Consider the following 349-nt stretch of genomic DNA (forward strand, 5'->3'; position numbering starts at 1 on the left):
CACCTCCAGCCTTCTCAGTCAGTAGAGCATGGGGAGCTGAAAAGTCCTTGGCTAGCGTAAGCACTGCTTAGCAACAACTAAAACATCGGTGTGTTATCAGCATTGTTCTCATACTAAATCCAAAACACAGCACTGTACCAGCTGCTAGGAAGAAAATTAACTCTAGCCCAGCCAAAACCAGGACAGGGATTTAGCATTTTGTGTGTGTAATTTTTTCTTTCTAAGGATGTTGGCTGGCCAAGCTCTGTGTAAGGACTGGATTAATTTTTATATATATATATGCTTTCCAGTGAATTAAAGCCCAGCCAAGATTTATGAATTCACTCTGAGTGAGTTACAAACAGAAAAA

Source organism: Aptenodytes forsteri, unplaced genomic scaffold (genome assembly GCF_000699145.1).
Source record: "Aptenodytes forsteri isolate BGI_AS27 unplaced genomic scaffold, ASM69914v1 Scaffold105, whole genome shotgun sequence".
Classification (NCBI taxonomy): Eukaryota; Metazoa; Chordata; class Aves; order Sphenisciformes; family Spheniscidae; genus Aptenodytes; species Aptenodytes forsteri.